Source organism: Herpailurus yagouaroundi, unplaced genomic scaffold, assembly GCF_014898765.1.
Source record: "Herpailurus yagouaroundi ecotype Mexico unplaced genomic scaffold, PumYag 166, whole genome shotgun sequence".
NCBI lineage: Eukaryota > Metazoa > Chordata > Mammalia > Carnivora > Felidae > Herpailurus > Herpailurus yagouaroundi.
Window position 1 is genome coordinate 1,223,166 of NW_024412407.1, and position 24,416 is coordinate 1,247,581.

General features: G+C 44.4%; 1 protein-coding gene across 1 annotated transcript in view; it reads left to right on the top strand.

The window, feature by feature from the left end:
- Positions 1 to 330: 330 nt before the first annotated feature.
- Positions 331 to 24,416, top strand: part of CBX5 (chromobox 5) — a 45,322-nt gene continuing 21,236 nt past the window's right edge. The window contains exon 1 of the mRNA XM_040487903.1: positions 331 to 463. The gene's annotated coding sequence lies outside the window, so the exon portion shown is untranslated. The remainder of the gene's footprint in view (positions 464 to 24,416) is intronic.

Below are 24,416 nucleotides of genomic sequence, written 5' to 3' on the forward strand. Positions count from 1 at the left end.
AGGTATTTAAATAATTTTTCAGTCCTTCGCGCCCCGAAATTACGCTCAACTCACTTGGCAAAACATGATTAATACTATGTATTAGGAAAGAAGTTATGAGGTGACTGTTTTCTTTCTTTTTTTGCAACGACCGCCCACTAAGCGCATGTGTAGTAAAATGGCGAGTTTACGCAAGCGCATTAAGAAGTTCCGCTGGGCGCTTGGAACACGTGAAATGGCGGGCGGGAGACGGCGGCGAATCTACAGCGCTTGCGTAGTGGCGGGAGTTGTGCCTTGTTTTGCGCAGGCGTAATGGGCGGAGAAAGGGTACGGTCCCAGGATTGGTCGCGCAGGCGCAGGGAAGGATCCGTTTTGGCGGGCGGTTGGCGTTGCGCAGAAGGCGGCGGCGGCACTGTCTTGTGGTCCTGCTTCACCACAGAGGAACAGGGAAGACGTTTGCGTGAGTGATCGGTGTCGATTCCGGGTAAGTGACGGATAGTCTTGCCTACCCATACGAGGTCTTGAACTGACTCCAATTGGGCCCGTTATTGTGTGAAATGAATGGACCGCGGGGTGGGGGCTCGTGAAGGGGGAGCGGTGGGTCCGGCCAACCAATGGAAGAACAGGGGCGGGATGTTTTATTCCTGTAAGTTCTGTGGCGCTGTGCCGCCGGAGGGCTTGACTGGCTTGTGTTTAGGCCAATTGGGTCCGCCCTTAGCTGCCGACTGATCGGTCCTTGGGCCATCGGAATGTGGGAGGCGGGTTTCCCGCTCCTGAGCAGCGGCTCCCTGAGCCAATGAGCACGGAGCGCGCGGTAGGTTGGGCTCATCCAAGAGGCAGCGGATTGACTCCAATGGGGAATGCGGGAGTCGGGCGGTTAAATGGATGGACCAAATTTGGAGCCAGTAGACGGATAGCCTACTGGAAGCGCTCGGGCAGGTCGTCCAATCAGCGGTCCAGAAGAGGGAGGTCTTAACGTTAGAGGTTGTGAAGAAGGGGATTCAATGCCTGTGATGGCGCGGCAGCGCATATTTTATCCGCTGTGACTTCTCTAACGAATCCTTTAGGCCTCCGTCCCATACACCTTTCTTGTAGGGAAACTATAAGTTCTGTCCCCACACTTTTGGTTTTGAGGGGAGCAAGGTAGGTCTTTGGGACCTCGCTTCTTTAGGAAGACTGACTTGAAATGTTAGAACCAGTAGGATAAATCTATACTGTCGTGGAAAGGCACCCGAGAAAAATCTGCATCGTGAAGCACCTTTCCACGGACAAATGGGTATTTGTAAATCCATAGAAAAAGTTTTGGAAGGCTACATACCGAAGTGTGTTACCTCTATAGACAGAGTGGGATCTAGGCAGGTTGGTGTCTGCTGTTTAAGCCTTTTCAGGGATCGTAATTTGTGATTAAATAAAGATTAGATTAAAAAGTCAACTTTTGTGTTTCCAGTCATAATCACGGGCTTCTCACAGCCTCTTTTATCCTTACACCTCGATAGAGTTGTTTTTCCCCTAAGAACTAAGGTGATCCTCAGTATAAAAATACAAATATTAAAAAGGTAACGTTTATTTGACTACTTAGTACCTACTAGACAGGCTAAACTAAGCGCCTTACAAGCATTATTCATGTCTCAGTGCCTTTATCTTTGTCTCTGACGCCTTCCCCCCCGCCCCCCATGTAGATCTTTCTTTACACCACTAAAGAGTTTCTAAGCTCTCTTTCTTCTCTTCCTTTGAGGATGTCTGGATTTTGATAAGGAAGTTGCTTAACAAGGGGGATATTTAGGGTGTTAGAGACAGGACTCATCCATCACCTGGATTATTCCATTGCCTTTTGATTATATTTCCTTCAAAATATTTATTTTACAGGAGCTGTAATCACCTGTTGGTAATACCTAGTCAGCTGATTTGAAGATGTTTCAGTAAAATAGTGACATTTTCATTACATAATGGCCATATAAGAATCTAAATTGCTCTGTTGTTGTTCACTGATGTATTTAAGGTTAATAGAAGTACTGTTAATAAGTTCAACTACATATGAAGTAAGCTTCTGATTAGAGACCTTTGTGACATTGTACAAAAGAAAGTTTAGCTGCCCGGAGGAGAGAGTCTCTGACACTTGGCAAGAAGACAAATTTATTTCATATTTGGTTGTAAACTGTAGGTATGCTAATTATGCACTTTTTTCTGCTTAGTTTATAAAGAAAGATACAGATTAAGGTTATCTATCTCTATTTTATTTAGGTTTAAAAGGAATACCATCTTGATCTATTACAGGGTTTCTTGACCTCAGCATATTGACATTTTGAGCCAACAAATGCATCTCACCTCATCCGTCACCTCCATTTGTGACTATCAAAATGTCTCCACGCATTGCCAGATGTCCTGGGGTTGTTGGTGGTGGTGATGCAAAATCTTCCTCAGTTGAAAACCTTTGATTTAGGGGTGCCTGGCTGATTTGGTTGGAGGAGCATATGCTCCTGATCTTAGGGTCATGACTTTGAGCCCCAAATTGGGTGTAGAGATTACTAAAAAATAAAGAAACTTTAAAAAAAAAAAAAAACCACGTTGATTTAAAACGATATGCTGGGAGCTGGGACTGGCTCAGTGGAGGAATGTGACTATTGATCTCAGGATCATAGGCTCCAGCCCCAACTTGGGTGTAGAGATTACTTTAAAACATAAAAATAAATAAAATGATAGATGCTGAAATTTTTGTCAAAATCTTTCATTTTAATAATTGGAAATTAGACAAAGACCGGTAAAGTGTTTAGAAAGTAGTCTTTGGTGAATGGATCACTAAATCCTTTTTTTTTTTTTTTTTTTTAAATTTTTTTTTTTTCAAAGTTTATTTATTTTTGGGACAGAGAGAGATGGAGCATGAACGGGGGAGGGGCAGAGAGAGAGGGAGACACAGAATGGGAAACAAGCTCCAGGCTCCCAGCCATCAGCCCAGAGCCTGACGTGGGGCTCGAACTCCCAGACCGCGAGATCGTGACCTGGCTGAAGTCGGACGCTTAACCGACTGCGCCACCCAGGCGCCCCGGATCACTAAATCCTAATGGATATCTCTTCATATGTAGAGTGATCTTTGTTCCATTGGATAAAAGGACAATTTCATTAAATTTTTACCATTTCTTGAAGTTTAAACACGATTGCATCCAGTGTTTGTTTGGCTTCCTAAAATATTAGCAAATATTTTTTGTAAGAAGGTGGACCTTGCGTTAGATGCTTCTTAGATTTTTTGCCTGCTTTAAACCTCTTTTCTTTACTGAATTCTTTTGGATCAGAGAGTTTTACCCTGACCCTGTACACATATTGAAATAGGCTTTACTATATAAATACACGTGCAAAGCACTTTGGTATTTTCTCATCTGCAGTACACGATTTCATTTTCTTAGAAATAGAGGTCAGTTTCTGCTGATTTCATGGCCCTAAACTCACAGTTTGGGGAAAAAAAGCTGATCTGAAGAAAGAACCAAATCATGCTTCTTACATTACTCTGAATGGATTCCTTCTATCTCCAGCCTGAGCTGCTTGGATTTATAAACAAATTAACCTGTGGTCCGTTATTTGACGATTTTAGTGATATATTTTAATTTGAAAGATTTCAGGATTTGAATACAGGCTTCTTGGTTTACTGTGGTATGCAAGTACAAATTGCTTTTTTGTGAATTCTCTTACAATGTCAGTTAATAGGTCTGATGAACATTTCTCTCTCTGGTGGGTAATTTTTCATTGAAATTCGGAGACTATCAGATTGAAAATCTTAAGTTTAGGCTTATTTCTTGCCATCAGAGAACCTGGTCTGGTTGTTCATTTGTACCGGTGTGTTAATAAAACAAGATGTTTAGCTTATGTTACAAAAATTAAGTTTCAAGTGGTTATGCTTAGAACTTAGGGGTATACTATTGCCACCAAACCTGAAAGGGAAAATAACACATCTTCACTGGTCTGTCTGAAAACCAATACAAAGAAAGCGATCTGGATAGTAGGTGAGCGGGGTGATGGTTGGGGCAAAAAAGAAAGAAAGAACATGCCTCTGCAGTGACTGGATTTTAATATGTCTAGGAAAGTTTTGGTGGTTTTCAGACCCCTTGATAGTGGCTCTAGAAAAGAGAAAAGGAATATAGGATACAAAGATTTCTGAGGAAGGTTAGATTAGCATTTTTTATTTAAGTTATATAATTTAACCACAAAGCACGATTTATATATCTTACTGGAATAGCCCATTTAATAATTCTCGGTAAAGCATCTCTTTCCTTTCCTTGTTCTTTTGCTCAGTCTATTTTTATTTCCATTTACCTTACATGAAATTAGGCTTAAAGCTGTGTGCTGTGGATATTGATTTTAAGAGTAGTGAATTACAATGTGAGCTATCACTTGTAACTGACTTAGTATGGCTGGTATTTACACGTTGTTATTCATGAACTTGGACTCTGGGCAATTATCTTTTTTCCCTGACATAACTTTGATTTTCCTTTCCTCCTTATAAAGGATGCCTTTAACTGATCATTGTACTAATGGGAAAGAGTCCAGGTCATCCTGAGAAGAGTTGGCTTGTGCAGAGTCCAAGATACAGCTTTGTTGGATTTCTGTAAGCTACTCGAAGCCACATATTCATTTCTGATGACAACTTTACACTTGTGTTGGCAGAACACCCACAGTGACAACTGGTGCCTATGTTTAGTCTGTCCAGGAGCTCTACCAGTTAACATGTTTGGGGAAAAACCTACACTGTTCTTGTTAGCAGCTATGTAAATACTAGACCTCGCTGAGTTTGTCTTCCTGGATCTGCCAGTATTTTGGGAGGAAAATTACATTCCCTGATTGCTTCAATTTACCCTTTGAAATGAGGGATTAAAGGTTTTAGGCATTCTTTGGGTTACTTGGAGCACAATTCTTTTTGGATCAGGAATTGGTTTTATATATATCCAGTTTATGATTTTTAAAAATTTTAATTCCCCTGTGTATTAGTTTCCTGTGGCTCCTGGAACAAATTACCACAAACTTAGTGGTTTTCAAACAATAGGAATTTATTCTTACAACTCTGTAGGCCAAAAATCTGCAGTCAAGGTGTTGAGCCCCCTCTGGAGGCCCGAGGGTGGAGTCCCTTCCTTGCCTCTTCCAGCTTCTGGTTGTCAGTCTCATCTTGTGGCCTCAGCTCTTCCTGCTCTGTCTTCACATGGTCTTCTCTGTCTCAGAACTCCTGCCTCTCATCAGGATAAATGTGATTGCATTTAAGACCCAATCAGATATTCCAGGATAAATTTCTCCTTTCACATGTTTTTTTTTTTTTTAACGTTTTATTTATTTTTGAGACCGAGAGAGACAGAGCATGAACGGGGGAGGGGCAGAGAGAGAGGGAGACACAGAATCGGAAAGAGGCTCCAGGCTCTGAGCCATCAGCCCAGAGCCCGACGCGGGGCTTGAACTCACGGACCGCGAGATCGTGACCTGAGCTGAAGTCGGATGCTCAACTGACTGAGCCACCCAGGCGCCCCTCACATCTTTTAGTCACACCTTTGCCCTATGAAATAATATTCATGGGTTCAAGGGATTAGGACTTGGGTATCTTTTGGGGGGCCATCACTCAGACCACTACACCTTAGTTCTCTAACCCCTATCCAAATAAATTTTGCATAATTCAGAAAAGAAAACTTTTTTTTTTTGTTTTTACTTTAGAGAAAGAGAGGCAGAGAGAGAGAATTTTTTTTTTTTTTTTTTGAGAGAGACAGAGAGAATGAGAATGAGACTCTAAGTAAGCTCCATGCTAATTGTGGAGCCCGACCTGGGGCTTGATCCCCTGACTCAGATCATGACTTGAGGCTGAAATTAGGATGCTCATCCGATTGAGCCACCCAGGCACCCTAAGAAAAAGTTATTTTAAAAACGAGAGGCAAATGGGGACAAAAAAAGGCTCAGGAAACTTAGATTCTATTCCCATATCTGTCATTAAGTAGTGATAGAACCTTGGGTGAGCCATTTGCTCTCTTTGGTTCTTAGTTTCTCCATCTTACATGAAAGGAATTGGATAGGTGATTGCTGATAGCCTTCTAGACCAAAGTCTTTCATTAAATGACTCCTGAATTGTCTTGGAGTTTGTTTTTGAAGCCACTAGTTTTAAATGTACATGAAGAACTCTTTCTAATATTTTGGGCCAATGTAGTCCATTGGTGGTCTTGCCTAGGACTTGAAGGATAGAAGGCTAAGTTGTTGGCTAGTTGTCTGGTTGTCATATCCTTGGGGTATTGACACAGGATAACACATTTGTTAATTGTGTGTGATTTTCTAAAAAGGGCATAATGGACTACTTGGGCCATTTTTCACTCTCATCCTAATGAGGCTATGGACTGTGTAGTCTGGATTTCCTTTCTGGTAAGTGTAGTTTGTCAAAATTAAACAGTGACAGATTTTTTTACCTGCAAGTAGGTCGTGGGGCTATAGTTTCAAAATTCTTCACATGCAGTCTTATTCTTCAGACTTAACTGAGTGCCTGTTCCATCATGCTTCATTGCTAGAAAGGACACTAGAAAGTATGGGCTTGAGATGGTGCTGTTGAAAGGACTATTCAAAGATCAAGCTTTATAATACACTCTCATTTCTTACATGGAGAAGAGGAGAAGGAACCAAATTGAATTCAAGTATTCTTCTGATTGTAATCTCCATTTCTTAGAATAAAGCAAGTTCATATCTGAGTCAGCAGGCATAATTATGTCGGAATAAAATGCCCTGTTAAAGAGGTCAACCAACAGGCTGGGATATCTATCTTAAGTTTGGTTTCTGAGGCAGATCCTCCACGTGCCTTCTTTCTCATCCCTAAATCAGTAAGACTTACTTACCTCACAGGGAGTTGTGGAGGGTAATAATACTGCTAATTTGTTCTGTATTTCCCAACAATAAATTATATCTAAGGATCTGATAAAACATAGGCAAACCTCATTTATATGAGTAGTTGGAGACAGGCATAGATATAACTTACAGATAGTTCAGAAAATTCATTCAAGTTATTTTAACTTCCTCTATCATCGGACATCTTACCTTCTGTTTGCTGTATACTTTCCAAACTGTTCTTTTGTTCTTTTTCCATAACAGACATGAGGTAGGTAGGGCAAATAGCTAACACCAGATTAGATGATAAAGGGATCAATTCATCAAGAGGACACAACAACCCTGAGTTTTACACAATTAATTTTACACAATTAGTTTTACACAACTAATATTAAAGCCTCAAAGTACCTGAACGAAAAAACAATGGAACTGAAATATATACATCTGTATTAATACACTTCTAAGCCACCCATGGATCAAAGAAGATCTCACAAAGAATATTAGAGAATATCTTGAACTGAATAAAAATGATAGCATGATCTTAAAATTTGTGGGATGTAACTAAGATAGTTCACTTAGAGAGAAATTTATAGTATTAAATGCTTTGGTTAAGAAAGCAGAAAGGTCTAGAGTCAGTGACCTACATTTCTGTCTTAAGAACCTAGGAAAAGAAGAGCAAATTAAACCCAAAGTAGGCAGAAAAAAGGAAATAGTAAAGATAAAAGCATGAAGTATAAAATAAAAATAGTAGAGAAAATCAATGAAGGTGAAAGTTGATACTTTGAGAAGATCAGTAAAATTAATAAACCAAGCAGGTCTGATCCGGGAAACAAACAAATGACTAAGAGAGGGGATGTCACTGCTGATTGTAGAGACACTTTAAAAACAATAAGGGAATATTATGAACTATGTCCATACATTCAGTGTCTTAGATGAATTGAATCACCTCCTTGAAAGACAAACTACCAAAGTTCACTTCAGAAGAAATACAGAACCTCACTAGCCCTGTAGTTAAAGAAATGAAATTTGGGGGGTGCCTGGGGGCTCAATCTTCTGACTCTTGATTTTGGCTCAGGTCATGATCTCACAGTTTGTGGGTTTAAGCCCCGAGTTGGGCCCTGCGCTGATAGTGCAGAGCTTGCTTGGGATTCTCTCTGCCCCTTCCCCATTCACCCTTTTCATCTCTCTCTCTCTCTCTCTCAAAGTAAACATTAAAAGGAAAAAAAAAAAAGAAATGAAATTTGTAGTTGAAAACCTTCCCCCAGTGAAAACTCCAGGGCCAGATGGCCTCACTGGTAAGTTTTACCAAACCTTTAAGGAAGAGATAATACTAATTCTGCACCAATACTTTCAGAAAATAAGAGAGGAGGGAACACTTACCTAGCATTCATTATTTTTAATTTCATTTATCAGGCACTTCTGTTTCATATATATAATGTTTATTTTTGAGCGAGAGAGAGAGTGAGCGTGAGCCAGTGCACAAGCAGGATGGGGCAGAGAGAGGGGGACAGAGGATCCAGGGCAGGCTGTGAGAGGACAGCAGCAAGCCTGATGTGGGGCTCAAACTCTGGAACTGCAGGATTATGACCTGAACCTATGTCAGACACTCAACTGACTGAGCCACCCAGGTGCCCCATATTTCCTTTATATTTTTAAAAGTGTTTTGTAGCTCATTTGTCTTACCTTCACAGCAGATCTGTGAGATAAGTGTGGCAAATAACTTAACACCCTAAGGTTAACTGAACTGTCTAGCTTGATCTTTCAATGATCTGACTGGAAGAGGACCACATCTTCTAATTCCTAGTCCTGATTTTGCCACTGTTAACAAGTTGCCCTTTTAGTAGCTTTTTTGTTAACAGCCTTTGGGGACAGGACTAACCAGTGCTGACTTAATCAAGGAGAAACTGTTAAAATCCTTAGCTCTTAAATTGAAGACTGGGTTAGGGACAGTGCCCATGCAATGCTTGACACTTACTAGGCCCTCAATAAATATCCCAGAGCAAGGATCAGAATTGCTATATTAATCATCCCTTTGGCATAGGATTTAAATTAGGATTGTAGTTGGAAACTGGACAAAAAAGAGAGTCAGAAACATCTTACTTGGTTTAAGTAACACATCAGAGCATTCAGTGGAAGAGCTGGGTAGTCTGAGATTGGCTATCCCTTTTAGCCGTTAATCTGGTGGTGGCCTTTCTTTGCATTTAACTATCAATATATCTGAAGTGTAGAGCACACTTTTATGATATTGTGGCATAGTAACTCACACTTAAATGTCAATAGAGACACTTGCAAAGACCTACAAGGTTCAATAATTTCTGGTGTGGGTTTGTTTCTCCTGTCATCACCCATTATGTATTTTTTTACAGCTTTTAAATTGCCACAGAGAGAAATTGGTCAGGAACATAATGGATGGCCAAGGAGCTGCCAAGGATACTGTTGTATGGGATGGGAAAAAGTTCAATACTGCCTTGATTTTATTTATCTAAATTGTAGGCTATGACTTCAATATAATTCATGTTGCTAATACACCAAGGTAATAGTAAAGTATAAAATTATGCCGTAAGTTGAAGGAGTGCTCTCTTTTACTCCATGAAGTTTAACAGTCTAACTCCAATTCTATAAAACTCTTTTTTTGTCAGCATTGTATTAATCAAATTTTAGCGTATTGAGTTACATTATAATAGCATTTCAATGGTTAAATTAGAGATTTTAGTTTATGGTTATGCAAATTAATTTTTATGTCACTTGAATGTCTTCTCTAAACTAAGGCTGTGGGATAGTGTAAATTGGCATAGAAGAGGCTTTTCCTTAAAATAGAGGATTTGTGGGAGAAACCGGAAGGGGTCTTTGTAGACCCTTAAGCTGCTAATATCTAAAATCTGTACAAGCTGGGGGCACCTGGGTGGTTCAGTTGGTTAAGCATTTGGACTCTTGATTTCGGCTCAGGTCATGATCTCACGGTTCATGGGATCTAGCCCCACATTGGGCTCTGTGCTGACAATGTGGAGCCTACTTGGGATTCTCTCTCTCCCTCTCTCCTCCTCCCCCCACTCTTTCTCTCTCAAAATAAATAAATAAACTTAAGAAAAAAATAAAATCTGTACAAGCTGGATGATGTCGGATTAGCACTGCATCTTAATTTTATGGCTATTTGAAAAATATGACCTCAATTTTACTTGCGGGTAGATCTTTTAGTTCTGTTTTAACCCTTTCATGTTTTGTGAACATGCTCTGCCAAAGTGGTATGTGAAAATCTAAGATTCATAGTATCTACTCAAACATTGCTGGAATCCATTTTTCTTAAGATTTACTTATGATGAAATTGCCAGGTTCTTCATGAAAGGTGACTGAATCTACTAGTTCATGCTTCATCACATTTAATTAAGGGAGGAGTGGGTGTGGGATTAACTGTGGGACCCAAGGAATTTAACAAAAATCCCCTACCCCTGGACAAGCAGAGCAAGACTAACTCCATCTTGTGCTACACCGACTATCTCATGTATAACCCCCACATGACCTACTTATTGCTTAAGACACTCCCCCACCCTAGTCAAGCCGCTGAGTACACCCTCACTGGAAACCGGCTCACTTAGGAATGCGGAACCCCTAACCGCCAGAGAATATAAACCCCACCTTCTGCTCGCCAAACTTGCACACCAATTCTGACCAGTGATAGGCTAGTTCAAACAGTTACTATAGGGTAAATCGTAATTCAGTTGGCCACCTGCATGTGGACTGACATGAATGTGCAACTTTCTGTGTGTGTTACAATCTCATTGGCCACTGGCCCCCTTAAAACTGCTACGCCTCTTAACCTAGGGGTCCAAGTCCCTGCTCTGCTGTGTCGGGTATACTTGGGCCCAAGCTCGAGCTTGCAAATAAACCCTCGTGCGTTTGCAGTGGTATCGGCTCCTTGGTGGTCTCTCAGATTCGAAATCGGGGGCATTACATTTGGGGGCTCGTCCGGGATTTGAGAGACCCCCAGGACCCCACCCGGAGGGTCCCACGTCTGGTGAGTGCACTCAACTTCTACCTTTCGCACACATATTTTCTGAGAGTTCTATACTGTACCTCTACCTGTAGAAATTGCAAACTGTCTTTGGGTTGGCATTGGCTTAAGCGGACGCGCTGGCGAGCCGTCGACCGGGGGTCTTGGGAGATGTCCCTTGCCCCTGCCAGGAGGACAAAGTCCTCATCTGTGAGGAGGGCCGGCTGCCATTACGGACAGCCAGCCCTTCGTTTTACTTTCTGTTTTGTCTCTGCGGCCGCACTGGAACGTTTGTCTGTGTTATTGTGTCCTTGTTAATCGTCCTAACTGTTTGTGTCTTGGTGTGGATTGAAATGGGGCGGACCCAAACCACCCCGTCTCTTATGCTCTCCCACTTCTCGGACGTTAAGGAAAGGGCTCATAATTTGAGCACAGACATAAGAAAAGGGAAATTTCAGACTTACTGCATGTCAGAATGGCCAACTTTTGACGTGGGATGGCCCCAAGAAGGAACTTTCCACCTACCTATTATTTTGCAGGTCAAGGCTGTAATCTTCGAGGACAAACCAGATGGCTACCCTGACCAGGTGCTCTACATCCTGGTCTGGCAGGGCATGATTGAAAACCCCCCTTCTTGGCTAAAACCATTCTTACCCTCCAAAACAGGACCTACCAAGATTCTAGCCCTGCAGAAAGCCGAGAAGGAGACTGACACAAAGGCCAAAACGCCCCTTTATCTGGTCTTGCAGGATTCCTCTCCGGAGGACCTGATTCATCCACTGCCCTACCAGGCTCTCCCTCTCCCTTCTGCCCCTCCATTGGAAGCACCAGGGGCTGCAGGAGGGGCACCACCCCTCCCTGACGAAGGAATTCCTGTGCGTGGGCCAGCAGCAGGGACACATGGATGGACCCACCGGGCGGCCCCACCCTCAAATATGGGGCCGGCCGACTCCACCGCCCCTCCCCTCCGCGCCATGGGGCCTCCTGACGAGTCTGGAAAACAACCAATGTTATATTGGCCGTTCTCCACCAGTGATTTATATAATTGGAGAACTCAAAATGCAAAGTTCTCCGATAACCCTAAAGATTTAATTGGGCTTTTAGATACTGTTCTCTTTACCCACCAGCCTACTTGGGATGACTGTCAGCAGCTCTTGCAGGTTCTCTTCACCACCGAAGAGAGAACAAATACAGGTGGAAGCTCGGAAGTCTGTCCTGGGAGAGGACAAACAGCCGACTCAAAACCCAGGCCTCATAAACGCTGCCTTCCCCTTATCCCGCCCTACCTGGGACTACAATTCGGCTGAAGGTAAGGAGAGACTCCGGGTCTACCGCCAGACTCTAATGGCAGATCTCAAGGCTGCCGCGCGCAAGCCTACTAATCTGACTAAGGTATATGATGTAAGACAAGGTAAGGATGAGAGTCCAGCAGCCTTCTTAGAAAGAATCACAGAGGCTTTTAGGCAGTACACCCCTATGAACCCAGAAGCCCCAGAAACAAAAGCCGCAATTATCATGGCTTTTGTTAATCAGGCCACTCGAGACATCAAAAGAAAATTACAAAGAGTGGAGAGGCTAGGAGAAAAGAGCCTGCAGAACTTAATAATAGTAGCAGAGAGAGTTTACAATAATAGAGAAAGCCCGGAGGAGCAACAGACTAAACTATGCAACCGGCAGACCCGAAATCTGGCTAAGATTCTGCTGGCTACAACCATGGATGACCCACAGGAAAAACGGAGGCACCTCAAGAAGCTGACTTCAGGGACAGGTAAGGAAGATGGCCCTGGTCCCTGACGGGAGCACCCTAAACTAAACAAAAAACCAATGTGCTTATTGCATGGAAGAGGGCCACTGGGTGAAAGACTGCCCTAACAAAAGATCTAAGTCCCCTGCCAAGATATTAGAAATGAAGGACCTGGACGACTAGGGGAGTCGAGGTTCGGTACCCCTCCCCGAGCCCAGGGTAACTCTCAGAGTGGAGGGGCAACCAGTTGAATTTCCAGCGGACACTGGGGCATAACATTCGGTCTTATTACAACCCCAGGGAAAATTGGCGAGCAAGACCTCATGGGTGCAAGGGGCCACGGGGACCAAACAGTACTCATGGACTACCTGAAGAACTGTGGACCTCGGCATGGGTCGGGTATCCCACTCCTTCGTGGTCATCCCTGAATGTCCCTACCCGTTATTAGGTTGGGACTTGCTCACCAAGATGGGGGCACAAATTTGCTTCCACCCCAAAGGGGCAAAAATCCTAGACAAAGAAGGGAAACCGATTCAGGTGCTTGTCCTGAGTTTGGAAGATGAATATCATCTCCACCAGACCCCCCCAGCCCCAGTGACTGACATTGACTGTTGGCTACAGGAATTTCCTCAGGCATGGGCAGAAACAGGTAATCGGGCTGGCCCGACACCGACCGGCTATATAGATAGAACTAAAACCGGGGGCAGACCCTGCCAGGGTCCGCCAATACCCCATGCCTCTCGCAGTGCGAACAGGAATCACACCCCACATACGGCGACTACTAGACTCAGGCATATTAAGGCTCTGCCAATCGGCATGGAACACTCCCTTGCTGCCGGTGCGAAAACCACACTCTAACGATTACAGGCCACCCAGGACTTAAGGGAAGTCAACCGGCGAGTAATGGATGTGCACCCCACGGTCCCAAACCCATACACCCTCCTCTCCACCTTGCCTCCAGACAAAAATTGGTATACAGTATTAGATTTAAAAGATGCCTTTTTCAGCCTGCCTTTAGCACCCAAGAGCCAAGACCTTTTTGCCTTTGAATGGACGGACCCCGAGAAAGGCATCAATGGCCAACTCACCTGGACTCGCCTGCCACAAGGATTCAAAAACTCACCAACCATCTTCGATGAGGCCTTACACGAAGACTTGGGTGAGTTCCGTTCTGAGCACCCTCATTTGACCTTATTGCAATATGTACATGATATCCTGCTGGCGGCGGAGGACCAGGACACTTGCCTGCGAGGCACCAAGGACTTACTCCAGGCTGTAGCGGCTCTAGGATACCGGGCCTCAGCCAAAAAGGCCCAAATCTGCAAAGCAGAGGTGAGCTACCTGGGGTACAAATTAAAGGATGGACAAAGATGGTTGACGGATGCACGGAAGGAAACTGTCCTGAGGATCCCACAGCCGCAAACCGTCCATCAGGTGCGAATTCCTGGGGTTGGCAGGGTTCTGTCGATTATGGATTCCGGGTTTTGCCGAGATGGCCATACTCCTCTATGAGGCCACCAGGCACCAACAAAATTTTGAATGGACAGAGGCCATGAACAAGGCCTTTAATGACCTTAAACATGCCTTGCTGTCTGCCTCGGCTCTTGGGTTGCCTGACCTAACCAAGCCCTTCTACCTGTATGTAGACGAGAAAGACGGGGTGGCAGAAGGGGTCCTTGTCCAGTACATAGGTCCCTGGAAAAGACCCATAGCTTATCTCTCTAAAAAGCTGGACACAGTGGCCGCTGGATGGCCCCCATGCTTAAAAATTATTGCCACGGTGGCCACTATGGTCAAGGACGCAGACAGGCTAGCCATGGGGCAAGAGCTATATGTTACCACCCCACATGCTATTGAAGGGGTACTCAAATAGCCCCAGACCGCTGGATCAGCAATGCTCGTCTGACCCTACTGCTGAACCTATCAGAGCCTACTGCTGAACCCCACCAGAATTTTATTCAAGCCACCTACAACCCTGAATCCAGCAACGCTACTCCCCAACCCAGACTGGGACACCCCTCTGCATAATTGTCAAGAGATTTTGGCACAGGCACACGGAATCAGGGCTGATCTCCGGGACCAGCCACTGCCGAACGCGGACGCCACCTGGTATATGGACAGCAGCAATTTTGTCCGAGAAGGAATCAGATACACGGGGCAGCCGTAACCACAGAAACAGAGATCATCTGGGCAGAGCCATTGGCAGCCGGAACATTGGCTCAACGGGCAGAACTGATCGCCCTGAGCAAGGCACTAACCATGAGAGAAGGTAAACGAATAAACATTTACACCGACAGCAGGTATGCCTTTGCCACTGCTCATATCCATGGAGCCCTTTCCAGAGAGAGAGGGCTTCTGACAGCAGAGGGAAAGACTATTAAGAACAAAACAGAGATTCTTGAACTCCTAAGGGCCCTCTGGCTGCCCAAGGCACTAGCTATCATCTATTGTCCAGGACACCAAAAAGCAGACACACCAGTAGCCAGGGGAAACCAGCTAGCCGACTCAAAAGCAAAGGAGGCGGCCCTTTCGGTGACCCAGGTTTTAACCACGCTACCCGATCTGGGAGCATCAACCCTGCTGGACACCCCCAACTATACTGGCACTGACTTACAATGGATTAAACACTTGCCTATGACCCAATGCTTGCATGGCTGGTGGAGGGCCGCAGACTCCAGCATCATCCTGCCAGAGGAACTAGGACAACGAGTCCTATCCAAAATGCATCGGAGTACTCATATGGGAACAAGAAAGATGGAAGACCTCATACGACATGCTAAGATCATTATTAAGGACTCTCGAGCAAAGATCGAGCAGATTGTGGCAAGCTGTCATGCATGCCAGCTAACCAACGCCACCACCCATGGGTCTAACGCCAGAACCCGGCTCAGGGAAGACCGCCCAGGAGCATACTGGGAAATAGATTTCACCGAGGTAAGGCCTGGAAAATATGGGTACAAGTACTTGCTAGTTTTCATAGATACTACGAAGATGTAGATACTACATGGACAGAGGCATTCCCCACTAAGCACGAAACAGTGCAAATCGTGACCAAAAAGCTGCTGGAGGACATTCTGCCAAGGTATGATTTCCTGCCAGGATCGGATCCGACAATGGACCGGGGTTTATTTCTAAGGTAACACAGGGAGTAGCACAAATACTGGGGGCAGATTGGAAATTACATTGTGCTTACAGACCCCAGAGTTCAGGTCAGGTAGAGAGAATGAATAGGACATTAAAAGAGACCTTAACTAAATTAGCCTTGGAGACTGGCGGGGACCGGGTCACTCTCCTTTCCTTTGCCCTATATAGGATGAGAAACTCACCATATAAGATGGGACTAACTCCCTGTGAAATCATGTTTGGTACATCCCCACCTATCATTCCTGCCTTGAAACCCGAAGTGCTTGCTGAGTTCAATGACCAACAGCTTCTTTTCTCCCTCCAAATGTTACAAAGAGCCCATGAGCAGGTATGGCCTAAGCTGAAGGCCCTCTACGAGACCGGGTCGCCTCCTGACCCCCATCGGTATCGACCAGGCGATTGGGTGTACATGCAGAGGCACCAACAGCAGGCACTCCAACCTCGCTGGAAAGGACCCTACGTTGTGATCATGACCACGCCCACTGCTCTCAAGGTCCACGGAATAACTCCCTGCGTCCACTACACCCACGTCAGGCCAGCTGATCCACACGCCGTCCTCAAAGACTTTGTTCTGGAATGGAAGAGTCAGCCTGACAAGGACAATCCCTTAAAGCTAAGGCTGCATCCCTCCCACTTGCCTCGCTAATATTACTTGCACTGTATCCCCTCGCGGCTAAATCCAACCCCCACCAACCACTTAATCTAACCTGGCACATCATCACCCCAAGCTCTAATCAGGTAGTAACCCAGCTGTCAGAACTACACCCCAGGGGAACCTGGTGGCCTAATCTGACAATCGACCTATGTGACCTGTTTGGGAAAAACCCCAACTTCCATAATGGATGACTAGGGATACCAGGGTGTGGCACCAAAGTAGGCAAAACAGCCCTCCAAAATACCTGTTTTTACGTATGTCCAGCCCCCTCCCAATCCAGTAATAGTATCTCATGAGGTGGCTGGGCAGACTACTTCTGCCAGGCATGGGGTTTCGAACACACTGGGACATGCAATTGGCTATCACAAAACCCGTCCGGCCTCATAAAAGTCCAACTGAATACTACGCACCCCTCATGCTCAGAACGCCCCTACTGTAATCCAGTCACCATTTCCTTCATGGAGACTAGGAAACAAGCAACAAATTGGGGAGCAGGACTTCTGTGGGGACTCCGGCTTTACCAAAGCGGGTATGATAACGGAGTCCTGTTCATGATCAGACAACTAGAGAACCCAAAAGGTCTAACTCTTGGAATAGGTCCCAACACTGTGCTAGTGCCGCCCGTGCTAACATCTCCTCAACCTCAGAGGCTTGCCCACAACACTTCCGATGGGGGCACCCCAGTCCCAACTCTCCTCTCCCCTCTCCTTCCCCTTGACCCTTCTCAACACCTTCTTTGGGCCCTGATGTCCAAAGCTTACAAATTCCTTAACGCAACTAAGCCCAATCTTACCTGATCCTGCTGGCTGTGCTATGATATCCGCCCCCCCTTCTATGAGGGTATCGCAATAATGGGGCAGTATAACATGACCACGGACCCTAATGCTTGCAGGTGGCACTGAGAGCCTGGTAGTGAAGGCCTCACCTTGCAGTCCGTGTCAGGCCAAAGACTCTGTATAGGCACTCCTCCATGCACCCACCAGGCTCTGTGCAACGCCTATAAATAATACAGGGTATTATCTACCACCCCAAGACAGTTGGTGGGCTTGTTCCAAGAGTCTAACTCCCTGCGCTCTTGGTCAAGTTATAAACAGAGCTGAGGGCTTCTGTGTGCTGGTTCGACTACTCCCTAGAATCATCTACCATTCAGATGAACAGGTGCTTCAATGGAAAGATGCGGATACCCACCAACAAAGTAAACGGGAACCCATCTCAGCCATCACCATTGCCTCCCTATTAGGAATTGGATTGGCAGGTGCAGGAACAGGAATTGCCTCACACTAGCCACCCAGGCCTCCCATTACAGTAGCCTCAGGGCTGCCATTGATATAGACCTAGAGCGCATAGAGACCTCCATTTCTCACCTCCAAGAGTCCCTAACATCCTTGTCTGAAGTGGTTCTCCAAAACAGAAGGGGATTAGACCTAGTCTTTCTACAACAAGGGGGAGTCTGCGCTGCCCTGAACGAAGAGTGCTGTTTCTACACTGACTACTCAGGGATAGTACGAGAATCAATGGCTAAGGTAAGGGAAGGATTAGCCAAGCGAAAACGAGAACGAGAGCAGCAACAGGGATGGTTTGAATCACAGTTCAATCATTCTCCCTGGCTGACTACCTTATTGTCCTCCCTAGCCAGCCCCCTAATCATCCTTCTCCTTCTGACCTTCAGGCCCTGCTTCATCAATAGACTAGTGGCTTTTGTCAGGGACTGAGTCAATACAGTTCAACTCACGGTACTCAGGCAACAATACCAACCACTGACTCTCTCGACAGAAACCCAGAACCCATGATTGGGTCCTGCATAGGATCCTCTGGAAAAGGGGGGAATGTGGGACCCAAGGAATTTAACAAAAATCCCCTACCCCTGGACAAGCAGAGCAAGACTAACTCCATCTTGTGCTACACCCACTATCTCATGTATAACCCCCACATGACCTACTTATTGCTTAAGACACTCCCCCCACCCTAGTCAAGCCGCTGAGCACACTCTTACTGGAAACTGGCTCACTTAGGAATGCGGAACCCCTAACCGCCAGAGAATGTAAACCCCACCTTTTGCTCGCCAAACTTGCACACCAATTCTGACCAGAGTGATAGGCTAGTTCAAACAGTTACCATAGGGTAAATTGTAATTCACTTGGCCACCTGCATGTGGACTGACATGAATGTGCAACTTTCTGTGTGTGTTACAATCTCATTGGCCACTGGCCCCCATAAAACTGCTACGCCTCTTAACCTAGGGGTCCAAGTCCCTGCTCTGCTGTGTCGGGTATACTTGGGCCCAAGCTCGAGCTTGCAAATAAACCCTCGTGCGTTTGCAGTGGTATCGGCTCCTTGGTGGTCTCTCGAATTCAAAATCAGGGGCATTACATTAACACCCACCTGAGACTGTGGTCCCTTAAGAGGAGTTCAGTACATTGCAAGGACAGAATTGTTGGAAAGCATTATCTGGAAGACATTTGCCCATAGCGGTGCCAAATTCTACTTTCTTATAAATCTTGGAACAATTGGATGTCTAACCTCTTGCCCAGTGATGGGTTTGGGTGTAGCCTAACTAAATTTAAAGAGGACTGACACTTTAGAGAAGAAATTCAGTAGATTAAAAAAAATTTTAAGTGTTTATTTATTTTTGAGAGAGAGTGTGTGTGTGTGTGAGCAGGGGAGGGTCAGAGAGAGAGGGAGACACAGAATCCGAAGCAGGTTCCAGGCTCTGAACTGTCAGCACAGAGCCTGACGTGGGGCTCAAACTCACAAACCGTGAGATCATGACCTGAGCCGAAGTCGGACGCTTAACCGACTGAGCCACCCAGTCACCCCAGAAACTCAGTAGATTTTAATAAAGGAAATAAAATCCCATATAAAATTATTTTGTGAGATTGTGATCTCGTAATGAGATCTCAAGAATTTGTGTGTTACTGCTAAACACGTCAGTGAACCAGACTGATTAACTTCAAGCGGTTCTGAGAATCACTATGGTACACATTCATTTATATTTTTTAATGGTGTGGTTCATTGCTTGGAGGAGAGTACAGCCAAATAAAATTTATAAGGCACCCTTTATCTATTTATAATGTATATGTTTTAATCTAAAAGTACAAAAGGCCCTTTACTCCCTTGCTCACTGGAGCAAGAGTCTTGGATAATCAACAAACAGGATACTTTGCCCCAGAATAATTCTGTGACTGGTTGAGGCAGTGCCTAGGCCTGATTTTTAAAGGATCACAAACTGGAGCTGCACTAGCCAAAGGGAGAGCATTTCCTCTCTCCACGCTCCTCTCTATTAATAAAGTTTGTGTTGTCTATATGTGGCTTGTTAATGATAGGGGTGTTAACGACCACAGTTAATCTTCCTCCTCAACTCTTTCCTAATCCAGTCTCTTAAATAGACATTTAAAAAGCTTTTAACTCCTCTTGAATTGGGTGCTCATGGGCTTTTGGTGGAGGTGGAGTGATAGTTATCAGCCCATTTAACAAAACCTGAGACAGCCAGGACAGCTGTAATGTGCATCTCTATGCCGTGTTTTTGTTAAAATGCCACATGGCTAATACTTTGGAAATCATAAATCTAGTAGAAGAAAACATCTTTATAGAGGGTATTTTAGTTTTATGCTGTATGTGTTACAAACTCAAAATCATTGGTACTTCTAGATACATAAAGAACAAAGAACATAGTAGACCAGATTAAAACGGTTCTGTAAATTTGGTTTCTTTTCATCTGTTTTATTTATCACAATAAGGCGATACAGACGACTCCTGGAAGACAGTGCTGTAGCTGGCAATTTAATCTTCACCTAAGCTACTAACTTTCCCCAAGTACTTTTGGGGGAGAAATGGGAATTTCTCAAGCCTGGGCTAACTGAATTCACCCATTGGCAGCATATTTAATTAATACATGTGATAGGGAGCTTTGCATATGCCCTCACCCTTTTCTCCTCTTTATGTAGGCTTTCTTTCTGGAGGATTTTTGCCTTGCTAGTGGGCTTATAGATTTTATTTTGAAACTCTAAAATGGAGGTGCCTAGCTGGCTCACTTGGTAAAGCATGCAACTCTTGATCTCCGGGTTGTAAGTTCAATCCCCATGTTTGGTATAGAGATCATTTAAATATAAAATCTTTAAAAAAAAAAAAAGAAGAAGAAGAAGAAGAAAGAAAAAGAAACTCTAAAATGAAGAGAGAGCTCACCGATTATGTGTTTTGACATTTGGTCTGACTACCGCCTCCAAATAGTTCAGTGGGTGGTTCAGTGAGGCACTTTACCAGTTGGTTTTCGTTACTTTAAAAAAAATACAAAGCAAGCTCAGAGAAAGATTTAGAATTATGTTGTATATATACTTTTGCTCGTAAGTAGTGATGAAAATAAAATGTGCTACACCAAGATCTAAGAAAAGCCACCAAGACAGCTGGCATTGCAAAGTAGTGACTGAAGGGACTGGAGCAGAGCCTGAACTGGACAAACAGATCCCAGAGACCCTATGTGGGTGATTCTGTGGTTCTAGGATTGATAAATGCAAATAGCTGACCATTACCTCTGTTGTTCTGGATTGTCCCAGTTTTCTGTAATGGTCTCTCTGTACCTTCTGCAGACTAGCAGTTCTTAATACATTTTTTTAACCCTTGTAATGATATAATGAGTGGGATTTTTTTGTCCCTCTTCTCTTTCTGTTTTACCTCTTCACTCCCCCCCCCCCCCCCCCCCCCCCGAAGATTTATCTGTTAAAGAAGTCTCCTGTCATCGACTTGGAATGTGGGTTCTGACTGTGCCTGGCCACAAAGCTCTTTGATGTTTTTCCAAGGCTGACTTCTTACCAGATCCCTGGTTTAGGTATTTTTTTTTGCCTAGCGCTTAGGCCTGTAAGGTGAATTTGCCTTGTGTTGTTGATATGAAGGGTTGGTGGAGCCTACTCTTTTCTCACATCCTGATGGGCAGTTAAATTGCTGGAATCTATCTGTAGCTGTTGATGCCTTTAGCAGAGTTACTGTGTGTGTAAGAAAGGGCTGAGAGCTGTTATGCTTGAAAGACTCTAGAAACTTGAGAAGCTGCTTACCCCTTCCTATGGAGATTTCTATAAGGATAAGGTTGCGCTCAGTCTCATCCTCTCTTCCTTCGTCATGGTATCGGGATTCTACCTTAATCACTCCATCATCCTGCCAGCCATGTCTCATTTCTCATACTTGAATGCTCCCTCCTCTCAAGCTCAGCGTGAACCACCAGTCTTGATGCTTTATCTGGTCCGGGCTCTAGCCCTTAAATTGTCCGTCTGGCTTTGTGTTTCATTTGACCCTAATATACTGGGTCGCACTGTCTAAAGGAGAATTATGTTCCCTCCAACGTCTGAGTGCATTTCTCATTTCTTACTGCTGCTCCTGAGCAGATCTGTAACTTCAAGGTTAAGATAAGACACATTCCATCAGAACTATGTCGTCATCCTTGCCAGCTTCTGATCTGTGACTGTCCAGGAGATTTACAAGACACTTGCATGCCATTCTTTACAGAATATTATGGTTGGACTCTGACTCCTGGCATCATGCCCAATTTGATTTGTCAGCTGTTACAAAACCCATTTCCCAAAGAGAAAAGGACCTTAGCCATGTGCCCTTTAGGCAGTTCTTAAAGAGGGGGAAGGAGGAAATTGATCTGACATTATTTCCGGGTGTTTCAGGGAGGGGATACACACCAGAATATTTTTGTCCTTTTCCTTGTTGATTTCACTTTTTTCCTAAAAGATTTCGCTAAAATATTATGTTGCTGTCATTCTTTCCTGTTGTTTATCTCTTCACAGAATTACTGTTAGTCTTTTCATACTACCACTCCAATGCTTTTCTGAGCTTTAAGAAGTAAAAATAAGTATTTTACCCTTAAGAGAGAATGTACCTGGGGCGCCTGGGTGGCTCAGTGGTTAAGCGACCCTTGATTTGGCTCAGGTCATGCATGATCTCACAGTTCATGGGTTTGAGCCCAGAGTTGGGCACTGCACTGACAGCTGCGGAGCCTGCTTGGGATTCTGTCTCCCTCTCTCTACACCTCCCTTGCTCACTGTCTCTCTTTCTCTCTCTCTCTCTCTCTCTCTCTCTCTCTCTCTCTCAGAATAAACATAAAAAAAAAAAGAAAGAAGAATGTACCTGTGTATTCTCTGAAGCTTTATTAGTTTACTGGTGCCTAGTTAACAAAGACACTCTTCTTGATGTCTACTAACATGTTGAGTTGCAGGAGTTACTACATGTGATAGGGTTTAACAGTTTAGGAATTTGGAAGGTCACATATTTCCTGCTGCTGTTGTATTTGGCCCTATATTTTTACAAAAGCTTCTCTTAGGGGGACTTACCATCTCTTTGGTTTCCATATAAACTCACTGTTTCCCTAGGAGGTAGGCAGTGGGGATTTATTTGGCCCATTTTAGTGACTGGGGTTAGATCTCAGTTATTTACTCTGTATCACACATGGCAAGTTAATCACAGAGTCAGAACCCTGATCTAATTCCTTTGGCATTGTTTTCATATCCCTTAACTACAAAAAGTTTTAAAAAGTTAGGAAGAGTCCAAAAAGGCAGTTTTTACTCAGATTTCCTGACGGGTCCATTCAAAGTTGAGGAAATCTGTAGTTAAAAACTGTCTACTTTACTCTCATACCCTGTAATCTCTTCTGTTTGATAACCAAAATAATCACAATTCTCTGCTTTTTCCTCACTTGGGTTCTTTGCTTTGGACTGTCCCTTTTTCTTACTCTCCTATGGCAGCAATCTCTGGCTCTAAAGACCTATATTGTAAAGCAGAGCAGGGCTTTGGAGCTCTCCTAAGTGTTCTTTAGGGCCAGGAGAAAGGACACTTTATGGGACTGCAAGTCACCAAGTGTTTCTTTATCTCAGCCTTCCTTTTCTCAAGTGTTAGGTATTATTGGTATATAGGGTTTTAAATTATTATATATTAATGCTTTGGGTGGGTCGTAATTATTCAAAAATTTGTTTCATAACGTGATAAGAACAACTAATGAAAATGGTTTTAACGATGGTGAGGATGGACTTTTAAACTACTCCCTTTTTAAAAACTACTGAAGGATTAAATCTTTTTCTACCTATAGTGTCAGTTGATAGGTTCTTTGGTAATGCTTCAAGTGTCTGGATTCTTTTTCTGTATCTAGTATTCTCCCAAAGAAGGAAAGTTGTATAGTGTCTTGAAATACTTCCTTTCTCCCCCTTTCCTGCTATCCCCCCCCCCCCCCCGCACCCCCCAAGTAATTTTAATTAACTGTTCAGTGACAGATGGTAGAAAAGGCCTTGTTTAAAGTGCTTCTGGGCTGGGTTGGGGTGGGTGGTTTGAACTGATTCCCCGTTGTACAAGGACCTAGCCTTTCCCCTCCCCCTTCCATTTGAGCTATAATCCTGTTAGATGATCTTAAAATGCTATTGATTAATTCCCAGTGCTCTTAGAGGAATAAGTGCAAGTTTTGGGTTTAAAACCCAAGAACCGATTCCCTTGAGCTCTGAATGCCTTAGCTTTGAGGCCAAGGGAGTACCTTCCAACTTCTCCACCCAGTCTTCACAGAAAAGGAAAGTTAAGCCTTTTAACTTTTCCGTTTGCTCCCCCCCCCCCCTTAGTCTAGTACTGCTGCCAGTTGCCATGGCAACGGGCTGGGACAGCTGCGCAGTGGCTCCCAGGCAGCTGGGTGGGGGCGGGGGAGCTGCCAGCCCGCCAAGCCCCAGACCTGGGAGGGGAGGCCCCTCCTGTTAGCCCAGAGGGAAAGAAAGAACTGGGGCGATCCGGTAGGTAAAGGAGGGAACCCCCATTCATCTTCTACCTTTGGGGCTCCTCTTCTGCATGAAGGTATAAAGGGAGATTTTCCTCTTTCCTCCCTCAAACTGAAGAACACATATGTAAATCCTTGTTTTTCCTCGTGAGGCATGGGAGGCCATAGCCACAATGCTTAACTGCATGCATCTAACCCGGGGCTGGTTTTAACCCCAGCGCTCTGACCTAAACTGCTCAGCTCCCGGAAATTCCAAGGTGAGTGGGGGTGGGGGTGGGGTACTCTCCCTGGAATATGACATTTCCTGTCTCTGGTGAGGTCGGAGGCTGTTTTTATT